The sequence below is a fragment of the Epargyreus clarus genome, unplaced genomic scaffold (genome assembly GCF_041222505.1).
Source record: "Epargyreus clarus isolate Ecla_fem2 unplaced genomic scaffold, WU_Ecla_fem_2.2 ptg000027l, whole genome shotgun sequence".
NCBI lineage: Eukaryota > Metazoa > Arthropoda > Insecta > Lepidoptera > Hesperiidae > Epargyreus > Epargyreus clarus.
The window spans coordinates 3501782-3516474 of record NW_027332234.1 but is presented as its reverse complement, the minus strand read 5'-3'; the positions used below and the strand labels follow the sequence as shown (position 1 = coordinate 3516474).

The 14693-nt window shown below is 36.2% G+C and overlaps 1 protein-coding gene across 1 annotated transcript in view; it reads right to left on the bottom strand.

Moving 5' to 3' along the window:
- Positions 1–14693, bottom strand: part of _Bre4 (glycosyltransferase) — a 331653-nt gene that overhangs the window by 292735 nt on the left and 24225 nt on the right. The window lies entirely within an intron of this gene.

Genomic DNA, 14693 nt, shown 5'->3' with positions numbered 1-14693 from the left:
GGGTCTCGGCTTTTATCTGCATGTTTATCTTTAAGTTTCGGGCTACATCCGGGCTTATAAGAGACTGCGAAGCTCCGGTGTCTAATAAAAATCTGCCGCCTAGTTCGCTAATGTAAATATACGGCAATTTATTACTCTTATTAATATTAACATATACTAAGTTTCTTCTTTTATTTCCTCGAGAAAAAGAAAATTTTCCTCTTCATTTTCCTGTGGATAAAATAATTGAGGTTCCGGCTCAAATTCTATCGTTTCGTTTTCTAATTCGTTGTATTGAACATTTAACCTATGCTGCGCCGGTTTAATGTTCGGCGGGATGTTTGAATTTTGTTGCGCGAAGCGCGGTTGAGCAGCACCCTGAGGCCGAATATATTTATTACCGACCTGTGGCGGTATGCCACGTTGCGCCTGATAATTTGCCGGTGGCACTGGGTACCTATAATAATTGTTAGGGATTACATTTTGCCTAGGAGGCATTATTTGCCTCATCCTATTCTCCGATACTTTCCTGTTTTTTAGTTTTAGTTCTTCTTGTTTAGCTATGGCTATGGCAGCCTCTAGTTGTTCTGTTCCCCTAACACGAACACTGAGAGATATTAAAGGATCTAATTGATCTAAAAACACATTTAATGCCATTTTTTCATAAAACTGTTTTTTATCGATGTCAAAGCTAATTAATGCGTAAGCAATATCCCTAACCTTTTCTGCGAATTGGTCTATCCCCAACCTATCTTTCGTGAGTTGCATTAACTCCTGGACCAGTTGCACCTCGTCCCTAAAATCTCCGAATCTGTTTTTCAATATGTTTTTTATATCTTCCCACGTACGGAAATCACTGTTTTGGGAAAGCGCCTCTACCGCTTTACCCGTAAGTTTGTTTCTAATTATACTAGCTACTGCTGATTCTTGCACGATCTCTATGTCTTCTAAGACACTTTCTACTCCTTTAATAAAAAATTCTAACGTTTTTTTATTACCGTCGTACGATGGTAATAATATTGACAACGTTTTAAAATCAATTGCCGTTTTTTCATTTTTTGATTCCTGAGCCATTTTAGCACAAATGAATTCAATAAAACACAATAAAAATAACACACACACACAGTAAAATAACACAAATTAAATAATTCAAATAACAAAAACACTAAAACAATGTTAGTTATATGAGGTAAAATGTAGGAGTCTCGGGAGTAATCAGAGTAAATGCTTACCCCACGAGCATTGCCGATTTCATGGCGTGAGTTCCGAAGAGCTGGAGCTGGATCGGCGTGTCTGGACCCGCTGAGGTTCTTCTTTGGATTCGCGTCGCGGATTACCCGAAGTCACCAGTTCACACACAGATACTGTCCGTTTTAACTGATTTTACACGGGAAACCGTTAATTCAGATCGCGAATCCTACCGACTGCGCCAGTTAAGTTGCGGGTAGGGAGATGTAACTTTTAAAAAAGAATTTATTTAATAAAAGAGAGCACAACCGATCGCTCTGGCGTTTCTTACAGAACTAGTTACTACTACTACATAATTTCTTAAGGCTACGTTATCTAAACGGTAACACTACACTTCTCACTTCCACTTATTGTTCGTTATGCTAACGTAACTACGTGCAAGATTTATTTATTATATAAAACCACGCGCACAACACGCTAGTATGTGGTGTAACTTTCTCCCGAGGTATTTCCCATAACATGGGGCTCTTCAAGAAATGCAAATTGCGATACATTCTCGATTCCTATGGTGTTGCACATGTCCATTGACGACTGTGACTACTTTTCAATAAAGTTTAACACATACATACATTGAAGGTGGTAGAACCTTTTGTGGTTCGACTCCGGCGGCACCACCGCCACACCTATTTCTACCTAATAATAGCAGTGTTAAGCGCGGCTGTGTTCCGGTTTGAAGGGTGTGGTAAGGGAGACAAACTTTTCCGAGGCGTTCCAGCTTAGTCCTCAGGGGTAGCGGCGCATCTGTGGCCGACCTCAGGTAGGAATATCTAATCCTATCTGGGGTTGATTACAGATGTCCATGGGCGGCAGTAGCCACTTACCATCAGGTGGACTGCATGCTCGTCTGCTACTCTTATATTATAAAAAAAAAACATACATACATACACACATGAACTCACGCACACATACGCACAAACAAAGAGTAGAAAACGAGTCAATATTACTGCTGAGACACCAAAAGACGTTTCACAATTGACATTGTTTTTTATATTAACTTCTTGGCTCGGTTATCCTGTTATAAACCATTCGTTCTATTCGGAGGACACAAAAACTAAACATGGACACTAATTTTAACAATCTGGAATGATAATGAGGTTATTTATGACGTAATCAAGATTTGTGGTAAAGCAATTAGGTTCCGCATTATTTCAAATATTGCTGCTTATAAAATTTTGCTGCTGCAAAAAATATTCAATATGACGGGAAAACTAATGGACGAGTAACTCTTTCTCAAAGATAAATCTATTTTAAAGATAAGTAACTGCTTTGTATTTATCAAATAGCTATCGTCGTACAGATTGCCAAAAATATTATTTGTATATACGAGTATATACATATATAATGTAATTTGCGTTTATAAAATAAATCTATTTATAATATTCATCTCATCGCATAATTTCAACCCAAATATTATTTTTTAGGTATGTATCAAAACAAATCAGAGTGTATTTTTAGCTGAGGACGGATATACGCGCCCATGCATATTATTATCGCCATCGAGAAAAGAATAATAATTATACAAGTTCGTATTTTTTTGATAGAATTGTCCAATATGTATTTTTATGATTGATGAACAATTAGCTCAGCCAAAGCCTATCTTATTAAACAAGTAATTAATTTAAAAAATCAAAAACCCGACTGCACCAAAAAGGCTGAAGTAGAATTTCCAAAAGCAGTAAAATAGGCATTTCATTATTTTTATCCAGAAAGCCAAATACAAAGTTTTATAGTAGGTGTCTGCTTAAAAAACAAAAGATGTTCATAAAATATTATCCTATTTTATCCTCGTAGTGTTCATTTACGCTATATAAAGAACCTATGCGTATAATTCCAGCACGCTTAAGTTCAGCGTTTCCCTTTGCGTTGATCTCTGGCACAGCAACTCACTCATTTAGTCAGACAGTCATCTCGATGTGTATATACGAGTGTATATGTACTAGCTGACCCGGCAAACGTTGTGTTGCCATATAAATAAAAAAAATGTTAAGGGTGAAAAACCCTTATCACTTAAGGGTAAAAAAAATAGATAGTGGCCGATTCTCACTACTGAATATGTATATAAAATTTGGTGAAAATCGGTGAAGCCGTTTCGGAGGAGTATGGTAACTAAGACGATAATTTTATATATAAGATATATTATATAATGTATGTGTAATCTCCTCTTAAATTCCTTTATTTTGACACCCTACTCGATAGGTTTGGTTAACTTTTTTAAAACGTGTTAGTATTTCGCGAAAAAATCCACCATTTACGGTCTATAAAATATATAACTTCAGTAAATCAAACTTTTGGTCATTATTTTACCTCGTTAGAGGTAGAATTTCATTATTTTATCCAACAAGCTTGATACAAAATTTCATAGTGTTTGCTTCAAAATTGACGACTGTTCAAATGAACTTTTAACCCTTATTTTACCCTCTACGGGGTTGATTTTTCGGAGGGGGATAAATAAGTGCATCCTTGTTCCTATCCAGAAAGCCAAATACAAAATTTTATAGTAGTTGCTTCAAAATTAAAGGATTTCAAAAAAACTGTTTTCCCCTATTTTACCCTCTTAAGGGTAGAATTTCCAAAAGGCCTTTCTTAGTACTTATTCACGCTATATAGAGAACCTATGTGCAAAATTTCAGAACTGTAAGGTCCTTGGTTTAAGCTTTACGTTGATTTCTGAAAAATGAAAAAGTTATTTAGTTAGTCAGTCAGTCAGTCACCTTGCTGTTTTATATATATACAAATATGTTTTTATAATCTCCGTTTAATTTCCTTTCATTTGATACCCTACTCGATAGGTTCGCTTAACTTTTTTTTTAAATGTGTTACTATTTCGCGCCAAAAATCCGCCATTTTGACTTGTTTTTTACTAACACCTATCTAAGGACACTCGGGTCATAGAGACAAATATAATGACACCTTAACTGTTGAAATTCATCTAGCCGTTTGTTAGATAGGATCAAATAAAGAAAGACAAACATACAAGATACGCGCGAAAAACATAACCCTTCCTTGGCAGTCGGGTAAAAATAGGTGAATCCTACTGAAAGCAATTGCCGTGGTTAATAAAGATCTGTAGCTAGATGGTCCGGGACGCTTACGGAAGACTTTATACGAAATGTTTTATTTGTATTTTGCAATTTATTAATATTTATTCCATAGATACGTATAGATATCTCACCGCCTTGTAAGTGTCAGCCGTTTACGCGGCAAATTACGCGAAATAATGCCGACATGAAATCGAAGAAAAAGTGCGAAGAAATATCGGTTCATTCGTAAATGATCTAAAAACTCTATTTTTTAAATATTTCTCAAACACGAAAATAGATGACAGTGACAATTGTCAAAAGGTTACATTTTCTTGTTACTCGTAGGAGCGAGTAACCTTTACTAATCTATGATTTATTCATGTATTTTTAGTTAACCTGCGAGCATGAATTATCATTATGTTGAATATGTTGATTAGGAGATAAGGGAGACATATTTTACTCTTTTTTCCAGCTTAGTCCTCAGGGGTAGCGCTAGCGGCGTATCTGTCGCCGAGCTCAGGTAGGAAACTAATTTTATCTGGAGTTTATTACAGATGTCCATTACCGGCATGCTCATCTGCTACTCCTATATTAATACCGAATAATGCTGGTCATGTATTGGTATACCTATACTATCTAATGCGCTATATAATAACGAGTATAGGAACACAAAGCGTTCCCTCTCCTTCTATGTATTCTCTTTGCCTTCTGGTTATGCGCGGTAATTTTCCGCCCCTTTGTACAATTAGCTGCGCTCCAATTTTATTTCCACCCCCTTTTGCTAGTTTGTTGTTATTATACCATTTTTGTATTTTTGTAGATATGGACCTAATCACTGTGAAATTCGTGAAAGCTCTGGATTTTTTTGTGTTTAACTAAGTGTTTGATTAAGGTGAAAATTGTAAAAAGTGTACATTTTTTTCATAACATTGAAGTTTTACTACTTTGCCACATTTTATTTTTTATACAGGGTTACTGATAATTCGATACATTCCCTTTGAGGGGTAAAAGTAGAGCTCATTTGCAATAGATTTTGTCATTAAGTACCCTAGCCGATAGTGATTTGTTTTTGAGATATTCAAGTTTTTGTGTTTTATTTCTAAATACCGATTTCAGGTAAAAAATAAAATGTTCCTAAGTGAATGTCCTATTTTGATCCTATTTTTGTGCATAATCTTATACCTAACATCGCAACACTTCCTTAAAATAACAATACGCTGTAGTAGTACTCTTAAACTTTACGTTATGCAGGTTAATTTGCTAGGGTTCGATACGATGTTCTGAATATTTGTTTTTAACTAATAACTTTTGTATTAAAATGAATACCATAATATTTCGTAGCAATTTAGTTAGCTAGTGAAATAGGGCTATTATTTTGATAATTTTTACAACACATTCCATACATCCTTTTTATGCAAACTCACTCTGAAGTGGAAATAAAAAGGGTTGTTGTATCGAACCCTAGCAAATTAACCTGCATAACGTAAAGTTTAAGAGTACTACTACAGCGTATTGTTATTTTAAGGAAGTGTTGCGATGTTAGGTATAAGATTATGCACAAAAATAGGATCAAAATAGGACATTCACTTAGGAACATTTTATTGTTTGCCTGAAATCGGTATTTAGTAATAAAACACAAAAACTTGAATATCTCAAAAACAAATCACTATCGGCTAGGGTGCTTAATGACAAAATCTATTGCAAATGAGCTCTACTTTTACCCCTCCAAGGGATTGTATCGAATTGCCGGTAACCCTGTATAATATGGGAGTAGCAGACGAGCATGCAGTCTACCTGATGGTAAGTGGCTACTTCCGCCCATGGACATCTGTTATCAACCCCAGATAGGATTGAATATTCCTACCTGAAGTCAGCCACAGATGCGCTGCTACCCCTGAGGACTAAGGTAATACGCCTCGGAAAAGTATGTCTCCCTTACCACACCCTTCAACCCGGAACACACCAGTACTTAACACTGCTGTTATGAGGCAGAAATTGGTGTGGCGGTGATGCCGCCGGATCCGAACCATAAAGGGTTCTACCACTTTCTACATGAACGACTGACAGGTTCTACCTGAAGCCGATCACAGAGTAGCCACCCCTGAGGAATAAGATATCTCATATATAGTTATGTAACTTTCAAAAATAAATAAATATTTTACACAGATTTAGATACAAAGAAAGAAATTATTTATCCCAATTTCATTATGGTGGTTGATGTTTTAATATTTTTTTTCATTTATCAATATTTCGTTAAAACCAGTGACGCCTGAAATCAACCTATAATTACCGATATCTAGCCATAAAATTTATTGCCTAACAAATTTTCCCTCGGGCCTACTGAATCAATAATGGAGCGTGTGCGATGGAGCCTTAAATAAGGTATGTCAAAATGTCATACATCATAACACCTTTGGCCCCTCGGCCCAACGTGCGATCAACCTTAATAATCCGAGCCAGCTGAAATAGATCAAGTATTTCACTTTACCGCAGTATTTTTTCAGGGATTGCTTTGATTTGGATTTACGATTTTTTTTATTTTTCGTTTTGCGCCATAATGTCGAAAATAAGGTTAAAAATAAAGAATGAAATAATAAAAATACATAAAATTGATTTTTGTCCACTATTAAAGCATGAAATAATACTGTCATCTATGAAATATAAAAAATACTAATTTCGGTACAATCAATATAAAAACGTGTTAATTTTTATTCGTATCGTTGTAATTTAAAATGTTTATACAATTTTTATCTGTATTTTATTATTGTTCTGGAGGTATATAACGTGCAAATGGTCTATAACAGGTACATAAGGTACCTGTATAGAATTATTACAGCCACGCATTTCTTACGTACAGTTTATTTTTTTTAATTCCTATGGTACCCCAACAATATAGATAAAATGGCAATACCAGCCCAGTTGGAAAATTCCACATAAATCCTTGGAAATTTATCATAAAGAAGCGTAAAGTTCCAAGAGGCAATCCATCAATTATGTATTTCATCAGAGAGAGTAACCAATCCTCTTGAAAACCTACTGACGACTCATAAAATGTCTAAGTTTGAGAAGAAAGTTGTGTATGAGGTAAACACATACATGTAAACACATTTGAACCGTAAGTGTATAGTTATCGCCAAACTGCTAGTCTGCTCTGAAGTTGTTCCAAGCATGTGTAGTCATACAATTTCCTATGGCGACGCGATTCATTTCTATATTCAGACCGGACTAGCAGTTTTACGAAGACCATATATGTATAAATAAAGTAAATTACATAATTTAACCAATTTGTCAGGAATTGCAAGTTAAAACTATGTAGTAGAAGTCAAAATGTTTTTGAGAATGAGGAAAAGAAATTGGTGACTTTTCAAAAATATTTCTTTTTTTTTTTTGTGATTGTTTATTCAAGCGTGACATGTGTTAGATGTGTGAGTATCTCTTTGTTTGCAGTGCTGTTGTGTTCCGAAATCTATTTTATTTTTTGTATCTTTCTTTTTTACTTATATCTTTACCATTAAAACCGTACAGCGAGTTTTAAGTGTGTAAGATTGTTAAAAATACAGAGTACTAGTGTTCGCCTAATAGATAATTCAATCACAATTTTAAATTTAACTTTATCAATAAAAACTTTAAAACTCGTCTTTACCTATCAAAAATAAACAAGTCTGCAAACAAACAAATAAAATATACTTAACTATTTTGTCTAAATTTATTTATATACATATGTATTACATTTATAAAATAGTGAATATACTTTTACGATAGAAAACGTCGATTCTATTCTTGCAAAACTTTTGCTTCCTTCAAATTCGCATCCGGAGCACTCCATCGCAATAGGATTATAGAAGTTCGGAATAGAAAAGTGCTTTTCAACATTTTCGAGAAAACATCAAACGACTGAAACGTTTGTTTCGTAAAGGTAGATTCTAGTCCGGTCTAGATTCGTTGGGTCAAGTATTGTGTAAGATTTATTTCACTAGAAACTGTAAAGTTGGCACAAGAATTTTAAGGAAATAAATTGAAGACGGTTCACTTACGAGAATAAAAATGTACAGAATTCTGCAATACAATATTGGTAAGTTTCGTATCACAATCGCAAGAATATTTGTATTTCTATAATCTATAATAATCGTTCGTCCATACTGTAAAAAATATAATTGAAGTTAGGAGAAAATGATCAGTGTATTTACAAATAGAAAATGTTGCCCCAATTACGGAAGTTTCACAGCGATAGCAAAACTGTTGAAGGCCAAATATTTGTATTGTATATGTAAACAAGGCAGTAGGCTTAGGACTTACCATCAGGTAGACTGCATGCTTGTCTGCTACTCCTATATTATATTAAAAATAACTAAAACCTACAAAGCATATTTTATATTCATTCGGTTCTTTATAAATAAATGAATATAAAACTGGAAGTCCATACTCTGTTTTGATAGCGATCAAATCATTCATCGGCGTATTTGCATACCTTTTGAATTAAAAAGCTTTCAGATTTATAAAGCATATTTTGATTTTATATTTCATGGATAGCGGTCAAACGGTACGCAGAAACGCAGAAATGGATCCATGGTAGCAGGGTAATATATGTATAAAATGTATAAATAGATGCTTAAGTTATGTAGTTTGAACATGAAAGGTGGTAGAAACTGCATGATTCGACATGGTACCACCGCCGCACCTATTCCAGAGATGTTGTGGTCCGGTGGATGGGTGTGGATACCGCGTGATTTACAATGAGGCGACCATCTACAAGAACCAATAGGTTAGGTTAGTCCTCTTACAAGAACCAATTCTACAGTTGGTTACAAATTTCCACAGGCGACAGTAACTCCTTTTTTATAATATAAGAGTAGCAGACGAGCATGCAGTCTATCTGATGGCAATTATGACTGGTAATGCCTTGCATAAGCATATCTCCCTTACCAACCCCATACTGGAATACAGCAGCGCTTATCATTTCTGTCAGTAGGCAGAAATAGATGTAGCAGTGGTGCTGCCGGAGTCGAACCAGAGAGGCTTCTGGGGGCCTTTAAACGACATACTTAACTTAACAACACTGTATTCAGTTTGCAACTACAACTATTTCAACAACTTAATTATTTCAACAACTTAATTGAAGGTGGTAGAACCCTTTGAGGTTCGACTCCGGCAGCACCACCGCCACACCTATTTCTACCTCATAACAGCAGTGTTAGGCGCTGCTGTGTTCCGGTTTGAAGGGTGTGGTAAGGGAGACAGACTTTTCCGAGGCGTTCCAGCTTAGTCCTCAGGGGTAGCGACGCATCTGTGGCCGCCTAATAATATCTAATCTAATATCTAATCCTATCTGGGGTTGATTACAGATGTCCATGGGCGGAAGTAGCCACTTACCATCAGGTGGACTGCATGCTCGTCTGTTACTCTTATATTATAAAAAAAAAAAACAAAAACTTCCATACCTTACAGGTATTTAATAACATAACTACATATCGCGATAACGTTACTATGATAATTTCCATATTATTACAACGATCGTGCGGTTTCATAAAAAGTAATCGCCGAATTAAAGCCTAGTAATAGTAGGATTAGTGAACAAAGCTGGAAGAACGCGCTGGTCATTCTCACTCCAATTTCGACGGATTAAGCGATTGGAGCGGAATCCACTCGCCGTATTAGCTTCCCTTTCAAATTAATTTCATTTTAGCACTACGGACGTATTTAAAGGATTTTGTGGAATAGTAACGCGTAATCCTGATGGTAAGTGATCACTGCTGCCTTTGGACATCTGTAAACAATCCCCGATAAGATTAATCCTATCTGAGGTCGATCGCAGAGGCGTTGCTAGTACAGAGTACCGTTAGTGTAATAATTTATGGCATATACGAGTATATTATGTAAGTCACAAATAGTGCAATGTACAAGTGCGTAAAGATATTGTTAGTGTTGTGTCGTGATATGGAACCTAGAAAAGAAAAACGAACTAGACGTAGGGTAGATAGATTAATCTATCACTAATACTTGTCAATTAGTTTCTCCCCGCCATCTCAGTTTCGCCGTGACCACGATCCATGCAACCGGGTCGAAATATCGGCAATATAAAATTAAAAAACGCATATCGTAAGTACCCGTTACATAATAAAAAATCTCATTTCCGTGACAATTTTAGTCTAAAATAATTTCATTTATGCAATGATTTATTTACCGAAGATCGCAATTTGACAATTTCTGATTCAAAAATTGTCAAACGTCGATCGTTGGTGGGCAAATTATTGGATTGATTATTAATAATGGGCGTTTAGTCGAAATGTCTCGTAAAGTGTCTCCCTTACCACACCTTTTTACTCAGAACTCCCCCGTCCAAGGCATTCCATTTTAAAATTTTAAAACATTTGTTAATACCGATGAAGAGACTGAAGGCTAAAGCCTTCGATATCGTCAATATTATTTTTAAATATCGGTACAGAATCAGCAGGAGTGCTTATCCCTATCCAAAATAAATATTAATATTTGTATATTCCAATTCCGAAGTTTTAGAAAAAAATAATTAAGTACGAACGGAAAAGCCATCAAGTCAAATATTTGTTGGCTGCAAATATTTTCCGGAACTGGAAACCGAGCTTGATCAATCGCAGGAATTATTATTTATTTTGAACACCAAGTATTTCAGGTAATAATGTAGAGCGAAAATAAATGTGGTCTGTTCATGGTATTGGTAAAAGCATTGGCTGAAATCTGACTACAGCGACTTCAAAAGGTTCATTAAATTGATATAATTATATTCAGTGTAAAATGTACGCTGTTGCACGCTTAATGGTCCTGTCAGAGTGGTGGCTTATGAAAGGTAGAACGAATATAATTAGACCAAAAAGGCGCTACAGCTATTTCTCCCATGAAACAGTTTTTGTGTTTCGGGGCAGAGTGTGAATGCCAGATCACTTACATGGAAACAACTACCTTACTTCTGAGGAGAGGCAATGCATCTGTGATCGACTTTCAGCAAAACTCCTGTTCTATATGGAGTTGGTTACAGATGTCCATAGGCGACAGTGGCCATTTACCCACTGGCTCTATTCTCATTTGCTACTTATGAAAAAGGCATCACTAAGTTTCAATCATCATCATCAACCCATTATTGTCCTACTGCTGGGCACAGGACTGGTCTCCTCTCAGAATGAGAAGGATTAGGCCATTATCCACGTTGGCCAAGTACGTATTGTTAGACTTCACATACCTTAGAGATTTTTTTTTATAAAATCTCTCAGGTGTGCAGGTTTCTTCACGATGTTTTCCTTCACCGTTTGAGCAAGTGATAATTAATTTCTAATACGCACATAACTTTGAAAAATCAGAGGTGCGTGCCTGGGATTCAACCTCGGATCCCCCGATCGACAGGCCGAGTTTCTTAATGACTAGGCTATCACTGCATTTGATGCAAAAGGTTTCAATGCTACATTACTTAACAGCACGCTTGCCTTTTCAAAAACAGATCCATCCAGCCAATAGTCCTTTTAACAACCTAAAGTTTACTGGCCAATTTGCATGCTATCTATTCAACTGCCGGATACTTTGATCTAAAGTCTAGCTAGAGCAGAGCTAGTTCAGTCTCAAAGCTTGTCCTGCCTTTGAGACTGCAAAAGATGTTAAAGATAGGAAATTCTTGTTATTCCAGACTTCGTAATAAGAGCCCGAGTGGCCTTTTCCAGTATAAAAAGTTGTATCTCATATAATTGAGCTATCCATCTCCGCTGCATAGACGGCTTTATGAATGAGAAATAAGCCACGTCATAAAAAATAAAAGGAGTACCTACTTAAATTCTGAATAAAGTTGTAATAAAAATGTTAGCATTAAGGGACTCTTTCTTGTCACGCGGACTCGTGCCCGCGTGCGAACCTGATTAGTATGCATGCCACACGCATTCAGTCATTTCATACATGAAAAGTTTCCGAAAAATGACTGGATGCGGTCACACACATGGGGACCAGTACCCTTACCATGAGTTTTTACGTGTCGACAAATATGACTGTTTTGGTATTTGTTTACGTATTGGCCCATACTATTTTCAAGTTCCGACACAATCCGCTAGGGGCGCTGTTTGGAAATACAATAGTATGGGCCAATACGTAAACAAATACCAAAACAGTCATATTTGTCGACACGTAAAAACTCATGGTAAGGGTACAGATTACAATGCAGACATAAACCCGCATGATAGGAAAAATCCCACAGGACATTATTACAGTTTACGTGATCTTCTGTGTAAAGGGTTTCTCGTTCGATTTCCAGATAAATCAGATTTTTTTTATAATTTAGTTACATAATCACCTATTTTATGTTTACAAACAACTTATACATAAAATTCTCGTGTCACAATGTTAGTTACCGTACTCCTCCGAAACGGCTTTACCGATTTTCACCAAATTTTATATGCATATTCAGTAGGTCTGGGAATCGGCTACTATCTATTTTTCATACCCCTAAGTTATAGGGGTTGTTCACCCTTAACATTTTTTTTATTTATATGGCAACACACCGTTTGCCGGGTCAGCTAGTATAATATAAATGCATTAGGCATACACACACAGACGCACAGAGAAATATATGTATATACACTGTGTTTGTGTTATAAATGTATGGATTTTTAGAATATAGGAGTAGCAGACGAGCATGCAATCCACCTGATGGTAAGTGGCTACTGCCGCCCATGGACATCTATAATCAACCCTAGATACGATTAGATATTCCTACCTGAGGTCGGCCACAGATGCGCCGCTACCCGTGAAGACTAAGCTGGAACGCCTCGGAAAAGTCTGTCTCCCTTACCACACCTTTCAAACCGGAACACAGCAGCGCCTAACACTGCTGTTATTAAGAAGAAATATCGTATTTAAAGAAAAATAATACTATTTGTACTTTTAACATTTACTGACACCATTCTGCCACTTAAAAAAATTGGCACACGAAAGGAATATCGTATGCCATATTTTGTAAGCCGAGAGAAAACGTAATAGAGTCCTTAATATAAACAATTTGAATACGGGATCACGTAGCAACGTTACGTTATCCACAAGATTTTGGTTATTGCGAGAATATCGCCAGTTGACAAAGCACAGAATATATTATTAGATTAACATATATAACCAATTAGTAGTGGTTTGAACCGCGGCCTATTTAATAGGGGTTCCAAGTTTTGAATACCTAGCACGCATCTCTGATTTTTTAGTTATATACATATTCTAAATTAATTATCACTCACTTTTACGGTGAAGTAAAACATCGTAAGGAAACCTACCTGAGAGATATGCAAAAAATCTCAAAGGTATGTGAAATCTACCAATACGCATTTGGCCAGCGCGGTGGACTACTTAAGGCCTTTTTACTTTTGCTCAGTACCCTTACCAGGAGTTTTTACGTTTCGACAAATATTACTGTTTTGGTATTTATTTACGTATTTGCCCTTACAAATTCCAATCAGCGCCCCTAGCGGATTATGTCAGAACTAGGAAATCGTATGGGCCAATACGCAAACATTTTTTTTTTTTTATAATATAAGAGTAGCAGACGAGCATGCAGTCCACCTGATGGTAAGTGGCTACTGCCGCCCATGGACATCTGTAATAAACCCCAGATAGGATTAGATATTCCTACCTGAGGTCGGCCACAGATGCGCCGCTACCCCTGAGGACTAAGCTGGAATGCCTCGGAAAAGTCTTTCTCCCTTACCACACCCTTCAAACCGGAACACAGCAGTATCTAACACTGCAGTTATTAGGTAGAAATAGGTGTGGCGGCGGTGCCGCCGGAGTCGAACCACAAAGGGTTCTACCACCTTCAAACTTCAAATACCAAAACAGTCATATTTGTCGAATCGTAAAAACTCCTGATAAGGGTACAGTATTGGGAGAATAATGGGTTGAGGACGACAATAAGAGTGATAGACGTTTGGATGCGATCCCACGGGTTCTACCCATAACCACTATAGGAGAATGATAAGTATTGTATCCAAACCTCTGTTGGCACAATTTACTCCGTACCAAATCACTTATATTACTGGGAAAATGTACGTCGCTGTAATAATAACATATTTTTGTACGCCAAAAATCAATTTACAGTAATCTGACGTCACAAACAGGCCAACTTACGATAGTTTTTGTAGACGAACCGCAACTATTTCCTATCGTGTTTTAGTTCAATTAACTGTTTTAAATGGGGTATTCGTGTTTCAGAGTCCTTGAAACAATGACAAAATAACAGAAACTATAAATCTGCGATGTAACTTTCATTTCATTATTGTATCTACTAACTTAGGTTAAGTTTTTATATGATAGGACTGTAATTCACATTTATTAAATGGTCACTGCTGCCACTGATAATTGTTTCTGTTATCAATAATCAAATCTATCCAAATTTGTTTTTCAAAAATTTAAATTTTATCAATTTCTAGTACGAAGTAATAATTGATAAATCTC